This window comes from Corythoichthys intestinalis, chromosome 17 (genome assembly GCF_030265065.1).
Source record: "Corythoichthys intestinalis isolate RoL2023-P3 chromosome 17, ASM3026506v1, whole genome shotgun sequence".
Taxonomy (NCBI): Eukaryota; Metazoa; Chordata; class Actinopteri; order Syngnathiformes; family Syngnathidae; genus Corythoichthys; species Corythoichthys intestinalis.
The window spans coordinates 2,323,742-2,335,803 of NC_080411.1; positions in this window are offsets into that span (position 1 = coordinate 2,323,742).

Here is a 12,062-nt window from a genome sequence, read left to right on the forward strand (position 1 = left end):
ACCCTCTTTCTGTTGCTCACTATAGAAAAGGTTGTGCGCATTCAAAAGGAAGAACAAGTGCACATGCGGGATAGTTTTGATGATTTTTTGACTTTACACTCTTTAAAGGTCTAGTCATACGGATGAAGTAATGAAACCCCTTTTGTTTCTCAAACAAGCAAGGCTGATTACCCACAGGAATGGGATTTCAAACTTGTGATCTTAGTCGATTACAGAGGCAATTAAAGGGGGATGCACCGGAGGCCTTGGTAGGCTTGAGCTGCACTCCTGAGTTGCAGCCTAATGAGGCCTAATTAAAAGGGCAGGGGCTTTGCTTTGGGCACCAGTTTGTGCGCTCTACTGCTGACTGGAGGATGGAGGAGGAGATGAGACAGAATAGGCAAATGTCTTCACACTCCAACTTGAGCACAACAAATACAACAGGCTCTATTTGGCATGCTTTGGCTAAAAAAGCTCGGGCTGCTTAAGCGCTAGATGGGGTCTAATGTTGGATCCACCCAAAGGCGTAGGTTCTAAGAGAAATGTAGAGTCAAATTTTACGTTGGATGTCGAAAGGATCGTACAGTAGTATAAAAAAGTATCTGAACCTTTTGGAATTTCTCACATTTCTGCTTATAATCACCATCAAATGTGATCTGATCTTTGTCAAAATCACACAGATGAAAAAACAGTGTCTGCTCTAACTAAAACCAAATAAACTTTTATAGGTTTTCATATTTTAGTGAGGATGGCATGCAAACAATGACAGAAGGGGTAACAATGTCAACACTCTGCCTAAAGAGATTTAAAGAGCAATTGAAACCAATTTTTACCAAACATTTTCAGTCAGGTATGTGCCCAATCACTGCTCAATGGTTTAAATCTGCCCTCCTTACTATAATAGGGGGGCTGTATTCCCTCGCTTCTTTCTTGGCAAAAAAGCTCTAAATGACTGCAATGAGGCTAAATATCTCGGACATTTTATAACTGATGATTTTTCAGACGACAGGGACATTCACCATCAATGCAGTAAACTTTATGCACAGGCAAATATGCTTAAGAGAAAATTTTTTATGTGTTCCATCCACGTGAAAATATCACTGTTCAGGGCATATTGCACACCATTTTACACTGCTCACCTGTGGACCAGGTACTTAGCGAAGTCCATACAGAGGCTAAATGTAGCTTATAATGATGCCTTGAGACTGTTATTGCAGGTGCCTAGATGGTACAGCGCCAGCCAATTATTTGTCAGTTCTGGGTTACCCACCTTTAAAGCGCTACTAAGAAATCTGATGTATAAGTTCATGTGTCGGTTAAATGAGTCCGAAAATAGTATTTTAATGAAAATAACGGATCCTAAAAATAGTTATAGATGTAGGTCAAGCATGTGGCGCCATTGGAGTAAAAGCCTGTTTGTTGTGCGGAGATAGTTTGTGCCTTTTTCATGTTTTTTGTTTTTTCAGTTTTTTTTTCTGTGTTTTCTTATGTTATTTTTCTGTTGATTTATGTGATATGGACACCCCGTGTGACTCCTGAATAAAGATCATATATATAAAAGACACAACTGGAAAGAAAAGTCTTGATAAACATTGTCTGATGTGCATCACGGCTCGGTCAAAAGAGCTGTCTGAAGACCTGCAATCAAGGATTGTTGATTTGTATAAAGCTGGGAAAACCATCTCGAAAAGATGTTCATCAATCGACAGTCAAATAATTTGTCTACAAACGGAGAGAGTTTGGCACCGTTGCTTCTCTCCCAAGGAGTGGCCGTCCACCAAAGATGATGCTAAGAGTTCAGCGCAGAATACTCAGAGAGATACAAAAAGAACCCTAGAGGGTCTGCTAAAGACTTACAGAAATCACTGGCACAGTCCAATATCTCTGTGCACACATCAACTATATGTAAAAGTATGGCCAAGAATGGTGTTCATGGGAGGACTTCCCAGAGGAAGCCACTGCTGTCTAAAAAAAAAAAAAAAAACGTCCATTTAATGCAAAGCTTCATTGCTTCAAGAAGCTAGCAGCCAATCGGTTCAAAGCTTTGCAGCCAATTGGTTCAAAGCTTCATTGCAGTAGACGTTGACTGTCTCCCCCAAGTGACTCACTTGGGGGAGACAGTCAACTTCTTGAAGCAATGAAGCTTCTTGAAGCAATGAAGCTTTGAACCAATTGGCTGCGAGCTTCTTGAAGCAGTGAAGCTTCACTGCTCACTTGCAGTGATGGCCAAATGAAGCTTCTTGAAGCAATGAAGCTTTGAACCATTTGGCTGCAAAGCTTTGGACCAATTGGCTGCTAGCTTCTTGAAGCAATGAAGCTTTGCAGCCAATTGGTTCAAAGCTTCATTGCAGCAGGCGTTTACTGTCTCCCCCCCAAGTGACTCACTTGGGGGAGACAGTCAACTTCTTGAAGCAATGAAGCTTTGAACCAATTGGCTGCAAAGCTTTGAACCAATTGGCTGCTAGCTTCTTGAGGCAATGAAGCTTCACTGCTCACTTGCAGTGATGGCCAAATGAAGCTTCTTGAAGCAATGAAGCTTTGAACCAATTGGCTGCAAAGCTTTGAACCGATTGGCTGCTAGCTTCTTGAAGCAATGAAGCTTCACTGCCCACTTGCAGTGATGGCAAAATGAAGCTTCACTGCCCACTTGCAGTGATGGCAAAATGAAGCTTCTTGAAGCAATGAAGCTTTGAACCAAATGGCTGCAAAGCTTTGAACCGACTGGCTGCGAGCTTCTTGAAGCAATGAAGCTTTGCAGCCAATTGGTTCAAAGCTTCATTGCAGCAGACGTTGAATGTCTCCCCCCAAGTGACTCACTTGGGGGAGACAGTCAACTTCTTGAAGCAATGAAGCTTCTTGAAGCAATGAAGCTTTGAACCAATTAGCTGCTAGCTTCTTGAAGCAATGAAGCTTCACTGCTCACTTGCAGTGATGGCCAAATGAAGCTTCTTGAAGCAATGAAGCTTTGAACCAATTGGCTGCAAAGCTTTGAACCAATTGGCTGCTAGCTTCTTGAAGCCATGAAGCTTTGCAGCCAATTGGCTAGCTTCTTGAAGAAATGACGTTTTGCAGCCAATTGGTTCAAGGCTTTGCAGTCAATTGGTTCAAAGCTTCATTGCTTCAAGAAGCTTCATTTGGCCATCACTGCTCACTTGGGGGAGACGGTCAACGTCTGCTGCCACCTGCTGTCAACATTGTAGTTGTCCAACATGCCTCCTAGCATGCATTGCAACACTACAGATGTAAATAACAATCAAAATTCATGTTCTATGCTAATTATATCTTCAGTTACTGTTCCAGTTGTTTCATTAATTGCTAGTTATGGTATTTAGTAACACTTTATTTGACAGTGGCACCATATGACTGTCAGAAGACATCATAATTATGACATGACACTGCCATAAGCATGAATGAATGCTTATGACAGATGTCATTTTGTGTCATCCGGCAAATTACCTCACTTTTAAATGGCTGTAAAAGATCCTGGACATAAATGGAGTTAATGAAATGCATTGGAGCGGGAATACTTCAGAGAAGAAATTCTCTTTATCAGCAGTAAGCATCTGATCAAATGATTCATCTTAAACACATATTTTTCAGCATATATGCACTGTAAGATAACATCAGTAGCTCTGCAAAGTGGATCTACTATTATGAGTAATTAAGAAAGGCATTTGAAGTGGGAATTCTTTGTGGTTGAGGAGGTGTAGTAGATATTTCATCCAATCAGAGTAGTCTGAATAATTAAACTGATCAACTTAATTAGCTTAATTAAGTTGATTTGACTACGGATCACTGCCATATGGTGCAGGGAAACAAAAAGAGAGGGGAACTAATTAAAAGTAAAATAATGAGGATTTTTAATTAACTGGTTCCCTAGACATTAGCAAGTGTGTGATGCGGAGTTGTAATTAAAAAGTCCTGTTGTGCTGGCAACATTCTACCCCTCCCTGTTTTAATATCGACAAGGGCTCCATCCATCTAATTAAATCTGGAAATGAATTAGGAACATAGAAGTTCCTCGCCTAATTTTGACGTCCAACCTTTGACTCGTAAACCTGCAAGAGAAATGATGGCATGTATCTTTTTTAGACATCTTAACAATGCTAAACTGGATGGAAAAGTTGGAGAAAATTTGTATTCGATGCGCTTGAGTGTTTCATTCCGCGAAAGAGAGCGATGACTAATTTGCTGGTAGGTTATCAAAGATGATTATTCATACACTTCATAATGTATTGACGGGACACGCGGCCGAATCACAGGGGGCTTATCTCTGTCAAAGCTAACCGAGTGGAAACACATACAAAGAGCTTTTTCCGTTGAAAATTCTTGTGAAGAAATGCTTAAATCCTTGAATTCTTTATCGATATGCATGTAAAGCAGTCTCGATTCTTGGTTAAAAGCAAAAAAACTGTGCAGGTAGCATTTATTTTACGTAAATATTGCAAACTATGAAGCTAGTCAGTAAGGATATTAGCATGTGTAAACAAAGAGCTTTTTCTGTTGAAAATTCTTGTGAATAAATTCATAAATCCCTGAATTCTTTATTGATATGGACAGAAAATGGTCTCGATTGTTGATTAAAAAGCAAAAAAAACTGTGCAGGTAGCATTTATTTTACGTAAATATTGCAAACTATGAGGCTAGTCAGTAAGGAAATTAGCACCCGCCATGTGTAAGCAAAGCATTTTCCGTAAAAAATTCTCGTGAATACATGCTTAAATCCCTGAATTCTTTATAGATATGGACGTAAAACAGTCTCGATTCTTGGTTAAAACAAAACAAAACAAAAAACGGGCACGTAGCATTTATTGTACGTAAATATTGTGAACTATAGGGCTAGTCAGTAAGGAAATTAGCGGCCACCATATGTAAACAAAAAGCTTTTTCCATTGAAAATTCTTCTGAATAAATGCTTAAATCCCTGAATTCTTTATAGATATGGACGTAAAACAGTCTCGATTCATGGTTAAAAGCACAAAAAACAAAAAATAAACATGCATGTAGCATTTATTTTACGTTCTATGAGGCTAGTCAGTAAGGATATTAGCATGTGTAAACAAAGAGCTTTTTCCGTTGAAAATTCTTGAGAATAAATTCTTAAATCCCTGAATTCTTTATTGATATGGACGTAAAACAGTCTCTATAAAAGCAAAAAACCGGGCAGGTAGCATTTCTTTTAAGTAAATATTTCAAGCTAAAGTTACGCTATTGTATATAGACAATATACAAAATCCAACGCGGTGGCCGTCGAAAGCAAAAAAACTTTTGCTTGAAATATTTACATAAAATGAACATTAAACTGCCTGTTTTTTTGCCTTTAACCAAGAATAGAGACTGTGCTACGTTCATATCCATAGAAATTCTGCGATTTAAGCATTTATTTTGAAGAATTTTCAACTTAAAAAGCTCTTTGTTTTGTGACGGCCGCCATGTTATATTTTGCAACCATACAAAATAGCAGAAGTCAACCTAAATGAGTTGTTATTGTATATACTTTGGTATGAATAAGTATCTGAACCTTTTGGAATTTTTCACATTTCTGCATAAAACCATCTTTGTCAAAATCACACAGATGAAAAACAGTGTCTGCTTTAACGAAAACCCCCCAAACATTTATAGGTTTTCATATTTCGATGAGGATAGTTTGCAAACAATGGCAAAAGGGGGGGAAATAAGTGAACCATCACTATTAATATTTTGTGAGATATCAGAGATATTGGACTATGCCAGTTCTTTGTGTAAGTCTTTAGCAGACACTCCAGGGTTCTTTTTCTACCTCTCTGAGTATTCTGCGCTGAACTTTTGGTGTCATCGTTGGTGGACGGCCACTCCTTGGGAGAGAAGCACCAGTGCCAAACTCTCTCCATTTGTAGACAACTTCTCTGACTGTCGATTGATGAACATCCAGACTTTAAGAGGTGATTTTGTATCCTTTCCTAGCTTTACACAAATCAACAATCCTTGATCGCAGGTCTTCAGACAGCTCTTTTGACCGAGCCATGATGCACAACAGACAATGCTTCTCATTAAGACAGTTCTTATCAGGTGTGTGTTTTATAGTGGGCAGGGCAGCTTTAAACCACTCATCAGTGCTTGTGCACACACCTGACTTAAAATGTTTGGTAAAAATTGGTTTCAATTGCTCTTTAAGTCTCCTTAGGCAGACAGTTCACTTGCTTATTTTTTCCTCTTCCATCATTGTTTGCATGCTATCCTCACTAAAATATGAAAACCTATAAATATTTGGTTGGTTTTAGTTAAAGCAGACACTGTTTTTTCTTCTGTGTGATTTTGACAAAGATCAGATCACATTTGATGAGGATTTTATGCAAAAATGTGAGAAATTCCAAAAGGTTCAGATACTTTTTCATACCACTATAGAAAAAATTGTGTTTTTTTTTTTTTTTAGTAAAATTAAGAAGATTTTGCATGCTTTCCTCAAGTATTTAAGTTTCTAATGTGAAAATTATAAATAAAATGCATTATTATTATTATTATTTATTAGGTGTTGTAAATTTGCACTAAATTAAAAAAAATAAAAATAAAAACGTGTTATTTTGGGCGTAAAACTCATATATGTTAAATATTGTGATTGATCCTGAAAATATAGGGGATTATCCCTGCATTTGGTGATTTTTGTGCATCTAGCTTAAAATTTGAGAATGTCATAGCCATTTTATATAGCCATTTTTATAGTTTTGTTATACTTGTATGAAAAATAATTAGGATTTTGTTAGGGAACGACTTTGAATTTTTTGATGTCGCTGCTCATGGAGACTCATATATGCCTAAGGGAGGAGCCTGTTTTGGTTTTAGATAGCTAGCGGCGATGGTTGTGAAAATATTTGAATTCTAAGTTTTGGAAAATAGGCAGACTATAGATTGGACTATAGACTCTACCGATCGGCCCTGTGTCCCGTCAACTGATAGTGAAATATATAGACTTCTTTTTAAAACGATATATCGATTCTTGGCAGGAGCATAGCGAAAACCTTTTGGGACACAAAGTATCACGATATATCCCTATTTCGATATTTTGGCACACCCTTAGCGACAATCATGATCATTAAACATAAATGTTAAAGCAATATTCACGACCGTAATTCTGTGTGTGGAAATACATATGAAGACTCATCTGTATCATAATTAACAGAGAACTGCCAGATGTCAGTTGAGACTTTAAAGAGGAACGAGGCAATGTCAACGTGAGGACTGCAATGGAGAGCAGCTGTCCTTCTATGATCCCGCCATTAACTGTACAGTACTGCCATCCTCTCTATCTTCATTAGGGAGTATTTCATTTTGTTTTGGACTTGTGTGTGGCATCATGAGGCATACAAGGTGTCCCCAGGACACTCTAGGTGTACAGGCATTCATTAGCACTCTGTAATTGGGAACAGATGCAATCCGCAGCACAGCATCCACCATATGATGAGGCGCATTTACAAGAAACTACACACGATCACACAAACTACGGTCATGTGAAAAAATTAGGACACTCCATGAAATATTCAGTTCTTTATTAAGAAATGTTCACATATCAATGTCTGATCTTGTGGAGTTTTTGCCTTGCTGTCTGACTGCTGTCGACTCGGTATTAAATTTCAACTTGTTTCGAAGCCTTCTTCCAGTTTTTAAATTTGAGTCAGTACAAGGGGTTAAAACCATAAGCGGATATCAAGGGGGGGCCAGGTCCTCCCTGGTGGCCGAAAAGTTTCATTGCATATAACTGACTTTTCTATACATATAAAAGTTGTAAAGCAAGAAAACTTTGACAAAAATGAATTAAATGAACTAAAAAATATAATTTTACAATGGGTCAAATTTTTTTTTTTTTAACTGATCGTGTGACTAGCAACTTAGATGGTCATTTGCTTTGCATATAATTTTCACAAAAAAAAAAAAAAAAAAATTAGGGGAGGGCAATGTTATTTTTCAAATGATTTTTTTTCTTTAATTGAAAATATATTTTTTTTTTATTGAAAACAACTTTTTTGGGGATTAAATTATTTAGACACAAATGTCCTACCCATAATATGGCCCAAACACAAAAAGGATTGCTTCAATCAAAGAAAACTTTTTCAATGAAAAATTAATTGTTTAAACACTTTAAATGCAAATTTTTCAATCTGAAATATTTTTGCGCATTCAAAAACTTTTTTCATGATTGAAATTTTTCTTTTTTTTTTTTGATTGGAGTGATTTTTCTTTTTGAAAATAATTTTTTTTGAAGCAACTTGATTGAATAAGAAAGACAAAAATGTCCTAGCCAAAATGTGGCCCAAACACAAATCAACATTACTTTAATTTTTTAAATTTTTAAATTTAAATGTAAATTTTAGATTTTTAATATTTTAATTTTGCTTTAAAAAAAAATCAAAGAAAAATAGCTTTCTCGTGTATTTTTTTTTTTTTTCAAATTTTTAAATTTATTTTTGCATTTAAACACTTTTTTGTTTTGATTGAAATTTTTCTTTTTTTTTGATTGAAGTGATTTTTCTTTTTGAAAATATATATTTTTTTGAAACAACTTATTTTCTGATTGAATAAGAAAGACAAAAATGTCCTAGCCAAAATGTGGCCCAAACACAAATCAACATTACTTTAATTTTTTAGTTTAATTTTATTTTTAATTTTAATTTTAATTTTTGATATTGTAATTTTGCTTCCAAAAAAAAAAATCAAAGAAAAATAGCTTTCACATGCATTTTTTTTTTCAAATTTTCAAATTTATTTTTGCATTTAAACACTTTTTTTTTTTTTGATTGAAATGTTTCTTTTTTTTTTTATTGAAGTGATTTTTCGTTTTGAAAATATATTTTTTTAAACAACTTATTTTTTTATTGAATAAGAAAGACAAAAATGTCCTAGCCAAAATGTGGGCCAAACAGAAATCAACATTACTTTAATTTTTAAATTTTTAGATTTTTAAATTTTTTAATTTTAATTTTTAATTTTTTAATGTTGCTTCCCAAAAAAAAAACCAAAGAAAAATAGCTTTCACATGCATTTGTTTTTTTTTGCAAATTTTCAAATAAATTTTTGCATTTAAACACTTTTTTTTTTTGATTGAAGCGACTTTTTTTTTTTGGTTGAAAATATGTATTTCAATTGAAGCATTTTTAATATATATATATATTTTTTTTTAATTGAAACAACTTTTTTTTTGATTGAATAATAATGACACAAATCTAACCTTCATATGGCTCCGCCCAGGGGATACAGTTTTTGACTGGGGTAACAAAATTGGCACGACATCAGCGGGCGTACCATATTCAATGAATGATGATCTTGGCGAAAAGTATTGCCTAAGCAGCCTGATTTAGAATTCCCCTCAAAAATGATGGGAAACAAAAAACTCTCATTGTCAACTTATTATTATAAATATTCTTGTAAGTTAATTTTTATTGCTGACACTGCGTTTCGGGGTCATCAACATGTTGTGCCCCCCTGCCCAAAAGTCAAACTCCGCCTATCGTTAAAACTAAGGTGAACGCGCAGAGTTTGGCATTTTGGCCGGGTTGTTGTTGTTGCGCCGGCCCGGGGTCGTTGGAATTGCGCTAGTGCGGCTAAAAGGTCAAATTCCAACATACCGCATCTTCCAGTCACCACTTACCGTCTTCAATGTGAAGCATGAGTTCTGACGCATTTGAATTCAGAATTAATCCTGCTGCTTTTGTCATCAGTCACTTGACCAATAAATACAAAGAACCACTTCCTTTGGCAGCCATATATGCCAACACCGTGGCGCTGATGAGGTGCTACAGTAATTGCTATTGTTTAACCTTCAGAATCTAAGTAGATCCAAGGGCGCGCCGTACATTTATTAATAACATGAGCAAACGTGTACGATCCAGAGAGACACAATTCACATTCACAAAGGATAAAACAACCATCTGTTGAGTAATTAAGCCTCTTCATTGCATGCGGGATAATGCAGTTTAATTTAACTTAATGTGATTGTCATCCGTAGGAAATTGCTCGTGAGCATTAAAAGCTATTGAAGCATATTTAAGAGCAAACAGAAGGTTGACCAGATGAGTCTGCAGCGTGGGAAGAGCATTCAATTTTGTTCATGTTTCCCACGTCTTTGCTAATCATCAGGGTGTGAAATTTGAGTCATATTCTGTTAACGTTTCTTAACTTCACTTGTCCTTTTCTGCAAATTTTTCTGGCTTCAGAGCCCAAGACTACAATCATTATATTACAACTTTTAGATGGACTCCAGCAATTTTCAGGGCTACATTACTCACCAATATGAACCCAATTAATTGTTATGCTAAATCAGTGGTGCTCATTACATCGATCACGATCGACCAGTTGATCGCAATGCTAGTGTGGGTAGTAGAGGCGTGCGAAATTTCCGATTCTTAGATTATTCACGATTCAGCCGTGGAAGATTCGAGAATGATTCACAAACATCCAAATTTCGTTTATTGAATTATACCAGATAAAGTGGAAATAAAACAGTCAGCGCGGTCTTCAGGACGCAATGAGGAATGGACCAAGAGTAAATATAGGGTGACCATATTTTGATTTCCAAAAAAGAGGACACTCGGCCCGGCCTCAAGATACTTGAATTTTACTCGAAGTCCACTCAAAGATGCCTATATAACTTTAATACATTTCAAGTGTGCCTCCTCCGTCTGGTTAGAAAAATTCAGTTTTATTAAAAAAAAAACAAAAAAAAACTTAGGCCTATTGCCATATAGTATATATTATACACTATATGGAAATATTTTTTTACTCAACAAGCTTTATTCTTCCTAAAAAAAAATTATCAAACCTTAAAAAAAAAACAAAAAAAACAAATGAATAATGATTAAAAAATATATATATACATAATGCAGACCCATGGAAATGTAGTCTAGTCAATACGCACACACAGTAGGCTATGTGCCAACTCAACATTTTTATAAATTACCATCACGACAATTGTCGTTGACAAATTGTTATTCCCACTCAATTTTTATTCTCATTCAGTGTTCTAGATTGTACGCAAACAATAACCGAAATAAACTGACAAGCTATTTAACCAGCATGTTTCCAAACGCAGCAGTTCAAAACTACATTGCCCATAATGCCTAGCGCGGCTGAGCGCACTGATAGCTACAGTACCCTGTTAGAGAGTACCAGGCGAGGCAAAATCAAACTTTGCTATAAAAGTTTACAATCATCGGCAGCGCAACGATGCGACACCAAACTGGATTTTACAGATTACGCCAGTACAAACCTCCGACAGAGGTCAACAGTTGCCATTATATACGTATTTATCGTAAAAAAAACTCTCAACTGGCCATGCGCTCCTATTTAAAATATAATACTAACAATTAACCAAATACACGAACAGAGAACAATTAATACAAGACTAATACAATATACTGCATCTCTGTTTACACATATAACCCAATATTCAACACACATGATCAACATTAACAGGAGAGAAACCTACAGAAAGGTTTATGGAGCCACGTCTCAAAACTCCTTGCTGTAGTCTGATTTCTTGCCAAACTTTCAACTGTTGTTAGATGGTGGTAATTCCACATGAAACAAAGGGTAAACTGCCAACAAAAAACAAGAAGAAGATGTACTCCTTCTCCCGCCCCTACTAGTCGAAGCCACATCAACGCAGGCAGGCGCTGCCTCCTAGCGGCCGGAGGGATTCTCTTCAAATTGGTCCCGTGAAAAATCATAAAAACCGGACATTTTCATGAATTTATGAAACCCGGCCGGACCCTCTGGAGAGCACGTAATAAGAGGACATGTCCGGGCAAAAGAGGACGTTTGGTCACCCTAAGTAAATATCATGTTCAACTCATGCCGCTAGATAAAAAAAAAAAAAAAAAAAACAATAATACCTGACTGCGGTTGTCAGCCACTACAAACAGCGCCCAGTTGCTATTTGCTACAAACATACGGCAACATACGGCTATGGTAGATATCACATATACAGCATCTAGAACTAGATGTTAAATGACTGACGATGGCCATGTTAGATCATATACCAAGAACTAGATGCGAAATGACAAAATTTTCAGGCGCCATCTTAAAGCAGTAGACTTCTCTAGAAGGCTCTGTTG